This window comes from Gouania willdenowi, chromosome 5 (genome assembly GCF_900634775.1).
Source record: "Gouania willdenowi chromosome 5, fGouWil2.1, whole genome shotgun sequence".
In the NCBI taxonomy this organism is placed as follows: domain Eukaryota; kingdom Metazoa; phylum Chordata; class Actinopteri; order Blenniiformes; family Gobiesocidae; genus Gouania; species Gouania willdenowi.
In genome coordinates this window covers 33,976,148-33,994,338 of record NC_041048.1, presented here as the reverse complement: position 1 = coordinate 33,994,338, position 18,191 = coordinate 33,976,148, and the positions used below count along the sequence as shown (strand labels likewise).

General features: G+C 36.9%; 1 protein-coding gene across 1 annotated transcript in view; it reads right to left on the bottom strand.

The window, feature by feature from the left end:
* The window catches only part of frmd4ba (FERM domain containing 4Ba), an 87,183-nt gene extending 69,266 nt beyond the window's left edge, over window positions 1-17,917 (bottom strand). The window contains exon 1 of the mRNA XM_028446601.1: window positions 17,707-17,917. The gene's annotated coding sequence lies outside the window, so the exon portion shown is untranslated. The remainder of the gene's footprint in view (window positions 1-17,706) is intronic.
* Window positions 17,918-18,191: the final 274 nt, after the last annotated feature.

Sequence of the window (18,191 nt, the reverse complement as noted above, 5' to 3'; positions counted from 1 at the left end):
ACTATGTTTAAATGCTCTACACGTGTCTTTGTTTTTCCATTGCCGTAAACACAATGTACCGTTGCACTAGAAGCTCGTTCTGCAGTGTTTCCTCTGATATGTCTTCCTTGTAATTGCATCATTACAGTGGTGTACTGCAGATTTCACCTGTTATATTTATAAACCTTTGTGAGCTATGCTGACCTATCTTGGCTCTGAGGAGCAGTGGGGGTTTTTGGTCCATAAGGCAGCTGATAATGACTTCCCTTCCATCCCTGACCCACCTCCACCCCCCTGCTTCCCTCCATCCAGACTGCATTTGGAAAGGTGACTGCAGCTGGATGATTTCTCTCTTTCCAAACTGCAGGGGATAGACGCTGTTAGCAGCTGTGTGGAAATAAAAAAAAACATCCTATCGATCTAAATGGTGGCTTTCTGAGGGTCTGACCCAGTAAGAGCTGTGAGTTAAATGCACATAAATGCAAACGTTGACCTGAACTGACCAATAATGTAATTTGCTCTAGGATATGAAATTAACTGAGGCACTGTCATTCAACTGAGAATTGAGAAAATGTCAAGTGAATGGAACGCTTTGCATAAACAAGTTAGAGTCCTTTGTTGTTATGTTATATACATTTACAATGAGTCACATTTGGACTCAAGATTTAAAACGATAATAATCTTGCTCTCAATTCTTCCTGTAAAGTATATTTTTTTCTCAGTTTTATGCCTGACCTTTGTTTTTCCCAAACTCACAAACCCATGCCACCTTAGCAATATTATCTTATCTAATATCTGACAATATGTCTATGTCTCTAGTATTCAATATATTGATCAGGCATACACAGAGGCCCCAACTTTTGGTGACCGAAAGGACAGATTTGCTCTGCGTTTTGATCACTGCGCCTGATTCCACAGAATAGCCCTTTGCTTCCTGCACTGTTGTAGGCGTGTCCCTAAAAATAAGGCGTGGCGTAGAGATTTTGCAGCACAGTCCAGTTGCAGGACAGCGCAGCGCACCATGCATCACAATAAGGGATTAGAAAACTGACTTTTCTCCACGGAAGAAGGTGTTTTACATCGCAGGCAGGGTCCGGTGCGGATTGCAGACACAATGCTAGTTTTCACCTCCATAAACAGGTTTTTAAACAGTGAGAGATGCAATATGCGCCTGTGTTTCAGCTGCATCAAGTGTCCAAGCAAAACTGCCCCATCAGCTGATGTTTACGGATTCAAAATGACATTTCTTAAAGGATTTTGTTAAGTTTAACACTTACAGAAAAAAGATTTGTATTTTACAATATAGAAATGTGCAGGTATAGGTCTATCATCTATCAGCTTTAGGCTGCAGCAGCCTGTGCGGAAGAGCTTTAGTCTAGCAGGTTTATCTTACTGAGCCACAGCCCTTAATAATGAAGAAGTTTGGGGAAGGTGGCTATGCTGGAATAAGTACCGATATGCACCATATGCTGAAAAAAACTTCCAGTACCCTGTGGAATAAAATGCAAAAGTGCCGTGACTGTATGTCCTAGTTAAGTAGAAGTACTGTTAGTTGATTGGAATTGTACTTAAGTACAAGTAAGTCATACATAAAATACTCAAGTACAAGTAAAAAGTACCTCAATTAAATAGTACTCATCATAAAAGTTACTGGTTACTTCCACCCCCTACGCTTATTTTTGGTAATAAATCTTGCCACGTTTCCCTTGCATACAGTAAACATCTCATGTATAAACTTAAAAAGAAAGAGACCAAATCTTGCACAATTGGAACATAATTTATTTTCCACAAAGGCATCGGTATAAAATAATAGGTTTGGCAAATTGTACATTTCATTTTTACATAAAACAACACCAATCAATTAAATTCAAAAATATATTGTTGTAATCCAAGTATAGCTATATTTATGAACTCTAAAACTGAGAAAATGACAGGCATTCAATGCAGTTTTGGTGCAGTGCATTAAATTTAATCTGGTTGGTCGGCTATGATGTGATGCGTTTGATTGTTCATTTTTTTGTAGTTTCACAAAGTCCGTTGATCATTTTAAAACAAAAAATAATAATTTACTCAGCAACAGTTAGGTGTAGAAATGTAAAAACTGCTTTACTTCTTTTAAAAAGTACTTAAGTACAAGTGAAATTACTGATTTAGCAATGTACTAAATAAAGTACAAATACCCATAAAAGCAACTCAATATCAGTAACGTGAGTACTTGGAATCCGTTACTTTTTTACTTTTGGTGCCGTTGCAAACCGACACAATAAAAGCTCTGTATTTGGGCTGTGGACACAACCCAGCTTTCAAGGTCAAATCCAAAAATCAATCCTGCTGTTGATAACAGACTCTGTTTGTGTTTGAATTCTGACAAGGCCATTGGTTTCTGAAATAAAAATTGCGATTCTTCGACCTTACAGCCTCTGCCTGTGTGTGGGTGTTGGTTAGCAAAGCTCAGGTGACACACCATTAATGAGTAAAGCTAAGCTTCCTCTGTCTCTATTGTCTACGGCCCTGCAGGCTCCAAGCACTTAATAAACCCACTGGCAATACAACCCAAATAAAACGAATGTATTGAAGTAGCGTTTAAATGAATATAGTGCACTAACTGAACAGGAAATTACATTGTGGGGGGGTTGGGAAAGAGAAGTCTCCAGAGCATCTCTTTACTATGTGTCCATCCCTTCTGGCGTCAAATGTGTAAAACACTCTCATGGGCTTTTTAAAGCCCAGCAGTATTGATCACCAAGGATACGACGCTGTGGGGTATGTTTTCTACTCAAGCACGGGTGGTGATGATGTTGTTGTTGTTTCCAAACTCTCAACACGTTGTATTTTCTCCATGTTTGTGCCTGAGAGGAAACAACATCACTGCCAAAACCTTTTTTTATTCACTGCTCTATAACCTTCCACCAGGATTGGAGTCATTATGTTTATGATGACAGGCAATTTTTCCAATTACAATTGTTTTTTTTCCCCCTGGTAAGTCAATTACAATTACGTTCTTAATTATTCAAGTTCAAATTCAATTGATCAATTACTATGCCTTTAATAAATAATCCCATAAAACGTAATCCTCGTATTGTGTTAGCATCTCTTATGATAACAGATCCGTTTTGACTAAATCTGCTGTAAAATACACTAAAAAAATATTATCTATCATCCAATTTATTTTACATCTCTTGGTTACCGTGTCAGGCTTAATTATCCATGAAAGTTTCGGAATTAACATTTTTGATATGGGCATCTGAGCCTTTTTTGTGTCAGTATATCCCTCGGTATATTAAAAAAAAAGAAGGTAAAATGATTCTCAAGGGTAGTAAGAAAACTTGATATGAAACATATTTTAATAATTACGTATGCGTAAGCCATAGAACTGTAACACGGTTACCCAGTTTTGCGTTATTAAATCTTCATGCCAATTAAAATTACAAAGTAAATTATATGAACTCAATTACAATTCAATTATGATTAAAACAGAGACAGATTCTTAAATTACAATTATAAGGATGTCATAATTGTAATCAACTACCTCATATTTGAAGCTTCATTGTGATCCTCATCATAAAGCCTTAAAGGTAACACTTTACAATAAAAGTCCCTTAATTAACATTCGTTAAGGCATTATTAAACATTAATATAACATGTATAAATGCTTAGTAATGTTGGAATTACTAAGTATAATTAACTGCTCATTAATACGTTAAGTGGTATGTCAGTTAACGTTAGCTAATGCATTGTAATTATTATTATGATATTATTAAACTGTTAAGTGGGGAAGGTCTGGGTTACAATGCATTAATCCATCTAACTGAGCTTTACATGCTGTGGTGAGAAGTCTTTTAATTTCTCATGCTCACTCATGTGGTTCTCTGATATTCACTAATGGCTTAGTCACATTTGTAGCAGACTTTTAACACTTTTTGAAATGGGTGTATATTTGTTAGTGTTGTGTTCAAGACCACACTACCCGAGACCAAGACTTGCCCGAGACCAGAATGCACCGAGATCGAGTCAAGACCAAGACCTCCGGGAGCCTAGACCGAGTCAAGACCAAGACCGAGAGCGTAAACATTTCTTTTTTCAATTTAAAAATATATATATATATATATATATAAATAAAATTATGACAAGGTTTGACAGTTAAATAACATTCTCTCTTTAATTTTAGTTTCTTTTAAATACATTTCATGAACAAAAAAGGTGCCTAAAACTAAAATATTAAAACTTCTACTGCTACTGATAAATTCACAATTATTCTACATATTTGAAAACAAGATTTTTATGTCAGCTGAATGTACAGCAAGTGTTTAAAAGTATTTCTACCAAGAAATAATGATTCTCGATTCTGATTCTTTCAGTTGTGCAGGTCAACAGGTCACAGATTTCACAAGATAATTTTTTAGTTTGAAAAAGCCTTTACACAGGCCATTTTTATTAATTCACTTAGTTGTTATAGTTTCATTTGGTTGCTGTAATGTAACTATGATATTCAATTAACAAAGGTTTCCAACTGTAACTGTAAAAGTGAAACTTTCTGAAATAAAACTACAAACAAGTTGTCATAGGGCGCACGGTGGCTTAGTGGTTAGCACGTCCGCCTCACAGCAAGAAGGTCCTGGGTTCAAGCCCTGGGGTGGACACTTGGGTCCTTTCTGTGTGGAGTTTGCATGTTCTCCCCGTGCTGCGTGGGTTTCCTCCGGGTACTCCGGCTTCCTCCCACAATCCAAAAACATGACTGTAAGGTTGATTGGAGTCTCTAAAATGCCCATAGGAGTGAATGAGAGAGTGAATGGTTGTCTGTGTCTCTGTTGCCCTGTGATGGACTGGCGCCCTGTCCAGGGTGTACCCCCGCCAAGCGCCCTATGAGAGCCGGAGATTGGCACCGGCAGACCCCCGCGACCCTGTTAAACGGGAAATAAGCGGGTAAGAAAATGGATGGATGGATGGACAAGTTGTCATCAGTCTAAAAAAACATAGAGCTACAGGTAGATGTGAAACTAAATAATTGTTGAGAATTATTATTATTATTCTGGATACAGTGGAAACAGAAACTATAAAAATAATTATATTGTGAACCTGTTTATATTATGGGGAACATATTATATACATAAATGTATCTGGAGCCTAAAGCCACAAAAAAACACCACTTTAAAAAGATAATAGACTAATATAAAACCTCTTTACAGTAATTTGAGTCATTCTGGCTTGTGCAACTTGTGGTGATGACGCGCTGGTGACGACCTAGACAAGATGGCGGCGGCGGCGACGGCCCGGACTATAGAAGATACTATGTAATAAAAGCCTTAAAAGACATGGATATTATGAAGAGAGTGGATGGACAGAGGTATAAACATGCTGACACACACGGACACACACAAACTTATTAAACACACACGGACCTCGGTAAACGGAACATGACCTATTTTTAACAGTCTTTTCCTTAATTATACACTTATTTAATGTTTATTCTGTCTTTCATATTTGTTAACGTTTTTATTCTTTAATTTGTGATTTTTTTTCTGTGGCTGTAACATAAGCAATTTCCCCCTGGGATTAATAAAGGAATTCTGTTTCTGATTTACACGAGTTCTTTGTTTTTTTTGCCACAACATCTTCTTACATTCATCCATCTCTCTTCTGAGTGGTTTACGGGTTTGTTCCTGATGTCGACACTACTCTCGTGAGAAGTCGCGAGGCTCGTGACAGCGTTCAGTTTGTATGTTTATTCCCCCTTTCTTTTTCTCTTTCTCATGGCCCGACCCAGTGGCCCACTGGCGGCCCACGCCAGTCCACCATTGGCACAGACTGTTTCTGTTTCTCTTCAACCTGCCAGTCTAGTCTACCCACCAGCCATTCACACAGAAAGGAAAGGTTGTGCTTTGTTGTTATTTTTATTTTCTCTGGATCCAGACACACACACACACACACCAGAATGGGGTATGTTGTTTATGGTATTGTTAAGAACCGTTACATCCCTCCACAGCCTGAGGAAGTGATAGAACTCTCCAGGAGGAAGCTGCTCTGCTGCTAGAATATGAAACAATCCACATTTTACCTCCATACCCCTCAGAAGCATTTTTATGGTTTTTGTTTGGATCTTAAAAGAAAACTGAGCAACAAACCTGAGGTCACCTTTTGTGCCTTCAGACACATGCACTGCATTGTTTAGTTTTTAAACCAAATTCATGATTTGGTTTTCCTGTTATAGGAAGAAGAGAAACTAGGAGTTTAGTCGCCTTGTTTCTTATGTTGTGTTTTGTACAATTTGACAAAAATTGACGTGGAATCTTTTTCAAAAACTGTTTATTTCTATAACTGCATCTATCATGTAACAATATAAACACAATGCTTTGAGAGGTGTGAATAACACACACTTACTGTTTTGTGCATACAAACATAAGCCTTATTTCGAGTTCATAGTTTAATGAAACAAAGCTATTAACAGGTTCAAACAAGGTTCACATTGTATAAACAAACCTTTTTAATGCAGTGATATAATCTCGTTGGGTATTTTTAAGTAATGGAGTAACTGAAAGCATATTATTCAGGAGAATTTATCTGTTTTACCTGGTGTGGTAGTTATTCTGAATTAAATCATTCAGAATTAAACTGTTCTGCTTCGTGTTTACATGGAAATAGTAATTCCCAAATTGGGGTTTACATGGAAAAGCAGTTTATTCAGCTTCATTTAATTCCACTTTAGGTCTGGGGGTTGGGAAGGGCTCTGATTGGACAGTGGGAGAACATGACGTATCACGTCTATCGGGATAAACACACAAACTTCTATGTTGTCGGCTATAGCACAGAAGACCACACATGATGAGAACTGTTTTCACTGTTATTTTGATTGTAGTTTTGAATCAGCAGCTCAACGATAACATACGGTTTCAGTTTGGACCGCGGAGCGTAAGGGAGATAGGAACTAATCACTAGTAAAAAAGCCCAGTAAAACTCCAGAAAACAACCACCAGGAATAAATAGTTGCTCCCTGGTAAAGATAGTAGCTCTAACAACTGGTAAAATGATAAACTTGGTCATATTACAACCGGTGAATGCAGTACTAGGACGCATGTTCAACCCCTGTCCAATCAGAGCTTTCCCAACGCCCAAACCTAAAGCGGAATTATCTAAAGCCGAATAAACATGTTTTCCATGTAAACCTCGTTCGGGAATTACCATTTCCATGTAAACACGAAGCAGAACACTTTCATTCTGAATGATTTAATCCAGAATAAATAATTCCGAATTAAAAAACATCATGTAACCGTGGCCATTGTTCTCAAGAGTTAAAATGCAGAGGAACAATCCCAAAATAAAAGAGGATCTGTCATTCAACAATTTCAAGCTTTAACCCAGGTTTAAGCAAATGTTCAACGGCAACTTCACAGTAGCTTAAATTTTCGGATTAACAAATCAGAAAAACTACATATTTTAAAACATAATACATTACAGTTAAAATAAATAATAAACTCTTCCCATAGCATCTCAGCATAGTGCGAATAAAAAAATTAAACATGCATGTGGCACACATGTGGCTGGCTCACATCGCGCTACGGTAACCCACAAGGACGGAACACGAAAAAGTCAGAAAAAACCGTGTTTTGAGAAAAAATTAAAAAAAAAATAAAAAACTTGAATTTGTAAAATAAAAATTGTTTTTATCTACAAATTCAATTAATTTGATTTTTTGCCCAGCCCTACCAGGGGGGTTTTGAATCGGGTTTCCTCTCTAAATACATGTATGATATGTTAATTGGAGTTTGTATGTGTGAATAATTGTTTGTCTACATGTGACAATTAGTTCAGTGTAAAACAAAGCTTTCTAACCAGTATGTAATGCTCTGTTTATGTTGCTTTTTTTTTAATTCTACTTGCCATTTGCCTACTCATTAAAAAGATGTTCTTTCATTATTGCTGAGTGAATTTTGCATCATGATTATAAAGGGTAATTAATTTGTAACAGTTCTTTTGGTAATAAACCATGCGCTGTTAAAATTCCTCCGGGGAAAGAGGCTTCTGTTCCCAAATGTGTGGGTCAATAGTCAGTGATACACATGGGTAACCAATTAATCTATTTCTGTCGACATTCTCTAAAAAAAAGAAATAAATAAATTTGGAGCTTGTACTTGAATCGTGCATTTTTTGCTGAATGTATTCACAAAAAAAGCACATGACTGCCCCGAAAGAGATGTGGGCATATTTTAATGCTTCCTTTAAAATGAATACATAAAAAACAGATACTTAAATGAGCCATTTACAATAGATGCAATATAGGACTAAACGCTTAATCATTTACCACAAGCTATTAAGGGAGAAAAGTTGTACATTTTGCAGCAAACAATGAGTGTGGTGATTTCACAATGCCATGTTTTTTTTTTTTTTTTTTTATGTGAAACTGAGGACCAGACTCTTTGTTTTACTCAGGATGTCCTGTCTGAGTGGACAAAGACATGAAACAAGGAAGAAATGTGGTGTTCACACATTGAGGAACTGAATCCTGTTGATACAACTTTCAGTTTATAAGAAGAGCTACGAGCTATCCTCAGAAGTCTATTAACCATCCCTGGTCTTGTCTGAGTAAACATGCAGGCGACAAAACCAAACTCCATCTAACTGTGTCTCTATTGGACACACATGACCTGAAGAGGATGATTAGAATGAAAATATTTTTGGTTTTGTCTCCTGTTCATGCATTTTTTAAGATGTTCTGCTATTTTAGCTGGAGCAGCATTAAATCGGTTTTCGCGTTTGTTCAAAAAAAATCATCTTCTCACCCACTATCTCCTTCTTCCGGGGAACAAATATGGGAGAAAACATGTTGCATGTGTTGAATGCTATGTCTGATCCTAATCGAGCTAATGCATCTACATCACATGTCTCAAACTCAAGGCCCGGGGGCCAAATCCGGCCCTTTGGAACATCCAGACCCGCAGGAGAAAGTAAAACATGAACCATTGTGTGAATGAAACTCAACAATATTTGCAGGGGCTCACAGTTTCAGTTTTCCCGGTGCTTATATTGCATGATGATGGTCATTTTCAATGTTAAACTGTTTAAAAAAAAACAAAAAAAAATTGAATTCTTAAAAAGTCTTTACATTTTTCTCAAGTTATTACATAACATTTTCCTTAATTAAATAAAAATTTGTCACAAAATCAAGGAAATTGAAAGAAAAGACTCCTGTTGGGACTGAAATCTGTCACTTATTGTTTGGATATTGTCAGTTTCTTACATATTTTGTATTTTATGTATATGTGTAAGTGCAAAGTAGGGCACAATAATGTTTAAATTACTCATATTCCCACATAAAATATGTGGCCCACTTGAGATCAAACTGCTCCATTCTGGCCCCTGAACTACTGTAAAATGAGTTTGACGCCCCTGATGTACATCCACTAATAGCACACTATCTGTGTGTGTTAATCAAGCCATGGTAGGAATTCTGAATTTTCCGTGATCATGAAAATCGGAATTCACTTCCTGTTAAAAGGGAGTTGTTTCTTCCCACTGTCGCTAATGCTTGTTCATGTGGATTTTGTTTGTTTTGCTTATTAAGAATTATATATATATAAATTTTATATTTAGTGCAAAGACAGGGAAGAAATATGAAATTAATAATAAGAGTTACATTACCTCAGTTAACCGCATTAAGTATGTTTGGAATGTTTTGGGGAAGTTTAAAAGCCAGTAGACATCTGATTAGGGAACGCAGATGGACCGGAAACAAAGCGGAAAAGGGTAAACTATGAGGAAATGGGTAAACTCCATCCCAGCCAGGGGTTCTCATCCTTGGGGTTAGGAACCATTGTTGCTTATTTTTACCCTTGTTCGCAACTTCACCAAACTTGTCATTATTTAACCTATTGTCATCACTTTTTCTTGCCATATTTTTGCTTCTTTTTAATGCATTTTTGCTACATTACTCCAATTTCTGCCACTTCTCCATCAAATGTCAAAGCCTTTTCAGCACATTTTTTCCACTTTGAAGATATTTTCGCGACCTTTTCCCACCTAATGTCACATATGTTGACCAATTATCATCACTTAACCTCTTTTCACTATATTTCATGCTTAATTTTCATTTCTGATTTGTCATGCCCATTATTTGCCAGTTTAAACTAATTGTTCCTACTTTTTTCCTGCCACTTTTGTTTGGAGTGATGAATTTGCCACTTTTAACCAATTTCTGTGGTTTTTAAAATCACATTTTACCACCTTTTCCACCATTTTAGGTCACTTTTAACCCAATTTATTCCTGGTTACTACATACTATGGAGCAACTAATAAACTTCCTGGACAATATTATTCAGATAAATAAATAAATGTGGTTATCACAGATTCATAGAACAATGGACCATCATTTTGCTGACTTGCCTCAACATGACTGTTCTTCAATGTTCATGTCTGTGTTCAACCACCTCGAGGTACAGTAGGGGTTCCTGGTCTCTGGCACCTTTATTTTGGGGGTCCCGGGCTGAAAAGTCTAGTTACTATCAGACTATTTATTCATTTTTCTCAAGCTGTAGGTGAATCCACTGAGTGGAAGCTGTGACTTCAGTGACAAAACCAAGAATTAAATGATGGTATTTACTATAAACACAGTAAGACTGAAAGCATATTATTATTCCTCAAAAGGATCCAGATTTAAATAAATGACCCCACTGCTCGAAGGTCTGAATTGATTCCCCCAGTTAAGCCTATAGATTACTGGTGACCCACAAACACATTAACCAGAGAACACTGGGATGCCTGACCCCGAAAGAGGCCTTAAGCAGAAATCCTGAAAGTGCCAATCCACAACACTCGTGATTTCCGTTATTCCTGGGAAAAACAAAATTAAAACCATGACCTCTATTCAGTAAGCTCACTGCGATGGACTGGTGAACCATTTTGGGGTGTAACCTACTTTGCTCCCAGAGTAAGCTGCAATAACCCACACACCTTACAAACCTTAACATTAGAACTAGGAATTACTGGTAGGCTATCAGGAATGGATACGTCTTGGGTTTGGAAGCACTCAACAATCCATTTCTGAGAAGTAGCAAAAGCAGTGACTCCTAAAACAAATATTTTGAGACAAAATAGGCTATAAAAAAAAAATTATATATATATATATATATATTGATATCGGCAATATTGTAATTTTCTACATTTCCAAAATAGAAATCTCGATATATCGCCCTGCCCTAGTACAGGCTATAGCATAGTGTGCTAGTTTGAAAGTGTAATCTGGGGTTGTCTAAACTCAGTCTGGGGGTCTGTATTCTAGCAGATTTTCAAACAATCATAAACAGAATATGAAAAAAAAAAAAAAAAAAAAAAAGAGCGAAAAAAAAGCACACGGGAAGACAATAACTCATCACCAGCATCTTTTCCTACAAGCGTAGACAATTTAATCCAAACATTTAATTTAGGTACAGTAAAATCAACTTCCTCCAGTACTTAAAAATAATTGAGACTTTTAAAAAAATACACCAATGGATCCAAATATTTCACAGCGGGGTCCCCAACCTGCTCTGCGATGGACTGGCGCCCTGTCCAGAGTGTACCCCCACCTAACGCCCAATGAGAGCTGGAGGTAGGCACCAGCAGACCCAACCATCCTGAATGAAGAAGCAAGCGGGTCCAAAAATTGATGGATGGATGGGTCCCCACCTACTGAGCAGTGTACCCGTATCAGTCCTCAAAGAAAAATAAACATTTTTTTAAAATATGGATTTGATTATTATTTTTTCATTTTTCATTATGTATGTTCTGTTAATTTTATTTTGAAAAATTGCCATTCTGCTTTTGCATTCACATCTCCTTCAGTTGACCATATTTGATTAGACACTCCCCACAAATATCTGCTTGTGTAGGGATCCATCTCAGCACTCACACTACCATGATGCACTCAGGTTGTGTTACTGTGTGAGCGTCCCATTCGCTCTGAATGCACGTAGTTCTGTGTCTGTCTGTTTAGTAGATGTACACGTGTGTCGGTAGATGCATGGTGTTATGTCAGTGCGATGGAGTTCTTTGTGTGTGTAGGCTTACATCAAGCCCGTTTGAGACATAAATAGATAGTACATACTGAACGTATGTTTAAGATGCACTGTATTATGCACAGGACTGATAAGTGTTAAAAGCGGAAGTGGGAATTTTACAAAACATAACACCCAGAAATAAAATACACATAATTTAAAACACTTTTTTCAGCCCAGCAACAAGCGGTCCACAGACCGGTACTGGTCCACAGCCTGGTGGTTGGACACCACTGCTTTACTCCATTTGCCCCATTTTGTGTAGTTACACGTTTACCCACCAACAGGTCATACAACAGTAGGGGTGGGAACCTCTGGGTACCTCAAGATTCAATACGATACACGATACAAAGCTCACGATAACGATTATCTGACGATACTGCAATTATCAATATATTGGTCAAAAATCAATCTACGATAATCTATCACATAATAGGAAAAGAAAAAAAAGATTAAGTGAAAAATACCATTTTTATTTTATATCTCTGAAAAACAATAAATTGAAAAGGTGTCCTATGAACAGTGACACTATTTTAGTGCAACATTTCTGTAAATAAGTGTCAACATACCAGTGTAAATGAATAAGTGTCTCCAATAGTGCTTTCTGTAAACAAAAATAGGGTATTTCTTACCATTGACACCATTATAGTGCAATATTCCAGTAAACAATATATTGGTTCCTTCAACAAACAGTGACAACATTTCTGTGAAGACCTACCTGCACATGTTAGTGAAAAAGCAGAAAAGGTTTTGGAAAATAATGAAATAAATCCTAAATCCAAAATATTTAATAAAATTAAATTAAAATTAAAAAAAATCAATACTTAGCGCGAGCATATTGATAATCGATCGTGCGAAAAAATATTGTGATATATATATATATATATTGAGATATCGTCACATTCCTATACAACAGTATGATATTTATCAATGTAATTGTACGCAGTCATACTTAATAGGTTAAGGCTGTGGTTCCCAACCTTTTTTCAGGTCGTGACCCCATTTTTATATCACAAATCTCTCTCGACTCCAGAGACATTTTTTCTCTAGTATTAGTTTTTTTTTATTATACATCTTTGTTATTAGTGCACAAAGGGACAAGATGCACCACCTCAGATATTTTTAATGCATTTTATTTGAACTAGAATTATATTTCAGAAAGTAAAAATATAGAAAACTTTGGTTTGAGATTGTGTGTGGTAAAGAAAAATACCTAAACACAAATAATAATTATAAAATATATAATTGAATCAGTATTTATTTTTCAATTACTAGACATTTCAGGTGACCCCATATGGGGTCCCGACCCTGAAGTTAAAAAAACCTGGGTTAAAGTCATGCATTATTTGAATAAGTTGCTATTCTTGAATTCTTGAAAAAAAAAAAAGGTGAATATTTGAACTCTGAGTAAATAAGTTAAAGTGTTGAATAAAATAGAAACCCACTAACCTCACCTGTATCAAACCACACTTTGATCAGAATACTGTGTTTGTGTGACAACATTTTTGTCGTCACAGCCAGTCTGACTAGATCTTTTCCATCAGCTGTAGTAAACTTTACAAAGCTGTACAACGAGTGTATCACATGTCTCAGCAGACAAACGCTCTCAGTCAGATCTATTCAATCAGTGAGTGTGGGAAACAGGGGGAAAATGCTGATGGACAACAATTATCACTAAACAGTCACTTTGGGCAGTGGGTGGGAATTCTGCTTCACCTGCTCAGGTCGCATTTCCTTGGTTTTAAATTCAGTTTACCTTCTCAGAATCAGAAAAGTATGCCAATATACACCATGTACAGTTTAAAAACAATACAACGATTTTAACTTGATGGATGGTGCAAAGAACAAAAAACAACAACAATTAATAATAATACTATTAATGGATAAATACAAGTACTGTTGGTAATATTGTCTTTTATGGACAATATTACCTGCAATATTATCTTCTCTAAGGCTGTGTTCAAAATGTCCTACTAACGTTCTACTCATACCAAGTCTCACGTCAAAATGAGTATGTAGTGTGTTCACATTAGATAGTATGGAAAGATTAATTACGTGAGAAATACCCAGATGTATACTATATCGGGACATTATTTAAGTATGCACAGTGGGCACACTAGTCATACTTCACCGTCCCGTGATGCATTGCAAGCGAAATGTAAAATTGTCCTGGGACCAGCTTCAAGCTAAAAATCAAACATCCCCTATTCAAAACAAAAGCATCTCTTCATGTCTTCCATTAGTTTTTAAAAATTAAATAATAGGGCTCTTGTTTTGAAGTCAACCAGAAACTCTGTCAGTAACACAATGGCGAGTCTCCGAGAATTTCCAATATGTCGGAATTAAATGGGTTTACGCAAGTTTTATGGATCAAATGACCACATGTTGATCTTCTACTTAGTCAATTTCTCACTAAAAATGTTTTCAGAACTTTTAATGGTGGAGAATCAACAGCAATATTTAGCTTCAGTGCGCTTCAGGGTTTTGTCGTGGGTTTGAAATGCATCTTGGGAAACTTGGAAGTATACTTTAGTGGGAATGGTCATTATCCTAATCATACTTGTAGTATAGACATGGGCAACTGGCGGCCCTTGGGCAGAATTTGTACGGCCCCCAAAACAAATTCTCCAAAGGTTAGTCAGCAAAACTAAACAAAGTAACAACAAAAATATACAAAGATTCCAAAAATACACAAATGACTCATAAAACACACAAAATGACAACAAAGACACCAAAAACAGCACTTATACAAAAGGACTTCAAAGACAGATAATTACAGAACAATACACAAAACTTTAGGTTATGTATATAACCCCAGCTCTATGAGTAATATGAGTGAGATGTCTCACCAGACTACCCTTCTTGCTGGAATGAAGAGAAAAGGTGCTTATTTTGATTGGTGCGCGTCTGTGTCCTCCTTTTAAAGGAGGTGGGTCACCCCCTAGCGAATGGACGCGCTTCACCGGCCAATCAGGATTGGCAGAAATAAATGCTTCTGAGGAATGCAGACAAAGGTTGCATCCCATAGTGAGACATCTCAAGAAATATTATGAAATAGAAGCAACAGAAAAATACAAAAAACCACTACAGAAATGCCCAAATCTACAACAAAATTGAAAGACGAACACACAAAATTACAAAACAATAATGTAAACAGACAAAATTACAACAAAGACACCAACACAACAACATACAGTATATACAAAATGACTCCAAAGATAAAGAAAATAGAAAAATACACAAAAATAGAGAAAATGACACAAAAAATGCCTAAATCCGCAACAAAATAACAAAAATGCACGTAATGACTCAAAAAAAAAAAAAAACGCACAAAATAACGACAAAAGACCGCAAAATGACAGGAAAATACACAACAGTATTCCAAAAACACACGAAAATGCTAAAAACTCATAAAACAACAAAAATAGACAAAGTATTACTGTATTATTGCTCATTGGTCATTACTCTAAATGCTGACATGAATGTTGATAATGTGGCCCTCAGATTAGAGAATCACAATTTTGTGGCCCCCGTTGTGACAAAAGTTGCCATCCTCTGTTATAGTATATAGTAGTAGACAGTATATACTCACTGAATTTGTAGTGTGTAGTACGGGGGAAGGCCATTTCCAACACAGCCTCAGACTACCTTGTGTACACTTAAAGCCGTTAATGGATCTTAATTTAGCAAATGGCTCTTATGTGTGAGGCAGATTGGCCAGGTAGGAATATTCTGTTAGGGTTTTTACAGCTTTATTGAATTGGAAGTGCTGGAAGAGTCAAACACTCGCATTATATCCACTCGTCACCTAATACCAACTATTTATAAATGTCTGTCTTTATGAGAGCTTTGCCCTTATGGAACAAATTGCCTAGGGCGGTGCTTCTCAAATTGTGGTATGTGTACCCCTAGTGGTAGCCAATGGCCCTACAGGAGGTACTTGGGAGAAGGACAGAGGAAAATTAACAAATAAAAGCATGGAAAACATGGGGATTTTAAAATGTCTATTTTTGGTAATCATAATAACAATGTTGAAAATTATATTGATTAGAACATGAACTGAAAATACAATTGTCGGTCTCGGTCCCACACCAGGTGAGAAATGACAGGAAATTATAAAAAATCTATTCATGAGGCACTAAATACTATTTCTTTGCAGTTATTTACAAAATTAGACTATTTAAAATGTGTGTTCACCATCATTCATTCCATAATTGTGCTCTATAAGTATTGCTGTTGTTTATAACAGTATTCTGAGGAAAATGTTGTATGGACAAATGGGGTACTTGGATTCAGAAATAAGAGAAAGGGGGTACTTGAGTCAAAAAAGTTTGAGGACCACTGACCTCGGGACCTGAAAGACATGCCAACTTTAAGCATATTGAAAACATAGTGTCTAGAGTTCCGGATTCGGACCCCAAACAACCTGGACTATAGTTCCTGCACTATGTGCGTATATTTCCACCATGCTAGGATGGCCGAGTGGTCTAAGGCGCCAGACTCAACGATTCTTCCTTCCACTGGTGTGGGGTCAAATCCCACTTTTGATATATATCTTTTTTTCAGTTTAACATATTTAACACAACAAATTCCACTTTTAAAAATACATATACAAAAAAAGAAACATTTTAGGGTATTTCTTGGGTTAAAATAAAACTGACAGAACTATAGCTAGAAGAGGACGGTCCGGCAGTGACTGAACTACCAGCATTCAGCTTACTGTGCATGCGCACAGGAAGTGTCAGAACTATAGTCCAGTTTGTCTGGGGTCCGGGTTGGGAACTATAGCAAGTCTTTTTAAAAATGCTTTCAAATCATATTTTGCTTTACCATTCTTAATGCATATATCATGTTTTTTTTTTGTTTGTTTTTTTAAATGTATGTGTTGGTGTAATGAATATGCGTCTTGATGTACCTTTTTATGTATTGTTTCTGTATATTTTGAACCATCTTTTATTGTTTTCTGTTCTTACATGTATTAGATTTTTATTTTATTTTTTGGACCCCAGGATGATTAGCAACCACCATGGTGGAAGCTAATGGGGATCCAATGAACAAATAAACATAAATATCACATCTGACATTTATGTATCCTTTCTTCTTCTTCTTTATAGGTTTTTACAACTAATTGTGTGTAATGGACCCCAGTTTGACCCTTTTCCTGATATAAAGTGACAGGATATTACACATCAGCCATGTTTTTTCTCCCTATTGTTTGTTTTGATCAGGAAACAGGATATTCACACACACAGAAGAGCGCGTTCAGCTGATAAATGACTAACAATATAAGTTTAGAAAACAACACTCAGCTTCTTTCTGTCTTTTCTGTCTATAGAGCATGAAAAACTAAAGAGCGCAGGGAAACAACTTGATCCCACCTTACTAAGCTACAAGAAGATCCCCATGTTGACATGTCAACAGTTGAACAGACTGCTTACATCAGCAGAATCTCCTGTTATTTAATTAGATACACGTGTCGGCTATAAATACAGCTGGAGGCTTTTTAAGAAGTCAAGCGTTTAGGGAATGGATGTAGTTTAAAGGTGGCAATAATGAGCAGGAAGAAGGGGGGAAAAAAGACAATAAAACAATCCGCGTGGTTGCCAGAAAGACTTGAATAATCCCACAGATCAGGATCTGTTGCCACACTGCGCAGAATGAGATCAGATATAGGCTCAGGAAGTGATCAGGAAAAGATTCTCACCTTTTTGTCTTTTCCCGGAGGTTTGATGGTTCTCACTTTTATTGTCTGTCCCCAGGAGGTGCAGAAAAGCACCGGTTCCAGTTTAAAGCGACCGCGGTCTGAAGAAGGTCTCCATCAGGGATCTGGCTCACAATGATCCATGAGAGAAGCCACGCTGCTGTATGTGCAGGCAAAATACAACAACCGCCTGTCACCCTTCTCACACACACACACACAGTCTGTCTGTCTGATTTACGCACGCACACCCGCCCCCTGCTCGTGCACAGATCGACCGGTGTTCTGAGCGTGCGGCTCACTCTGCTGCGTAAAAGCGCGCTGCGTAAAAGTGCCAATTAAACCCAAAACAGTGAGATATGTGGTCACAGTTACCCGCATCTAAATTAATTGCCACGAAACTCCGTTTCCCGTGGGGTTTGGCTTATTAGAGAGGTACTTAAATGTGTTTTGTCTATATATGGCTGGTTTAAACATAGCCTACATCGATT